Raw genomic sequence first — 432 nt, 5'->3', positions numbered from 1 at the left:
AACATGTAAACAATCTTCCAGATAAAAAAAGTTGCCCTAAGTACAGAAGGTGGAAGATGGGAACAGGCAGGGTGAGCTCAAGAACTCCGGAATCCCGGCTGTTTCGATCCCGGACAGAGCAGCGCAAGGGCCGCAGGCGGTACTGCGCAGCAGAACTGCCCCCGCTGGTCGGGATGCCTTCTATCCTGGACGGATTTGGGACCGAGATGCAGACCGACCTTCAGAAGAAAGCCGAGCAGGGCAGCGAGCACACACACGCGAGCAGGAGCTGGCGAGGCGACAGCCCAAGCCGTGGGACGGCGGAGGCGGGGGAGGCCGGGGCTGCCCGGGGCGGGGAGCGGCGGAGCTCAGCCCGCCCCCGCTCTCTGCCCCTTGACGTGGCGCGGACTCTCCCATCAGCCATGTTGATGCGTCGGCAGCGCCGGGGCGGCT

This window comes from Oenanthe melanoleuca, chromosome 5, assembly GCF_029582105.1.
Source record: "Oenanthe melanoleuca isolate GR-GAL-2019-014 chromosome 5, OMel1.0, whole genome shotgun sequence".
NCBI lineage: Eukaryota > Metazoa > Chordata > Aves > Passeriformes > Muscicapidae > Oenanthe > Oenanthe melanoleuca.
The sequence above is the reverse complement of the archived record's forward strand: the minus strand, read 5'-3'. Positions refer to the sequence as shown.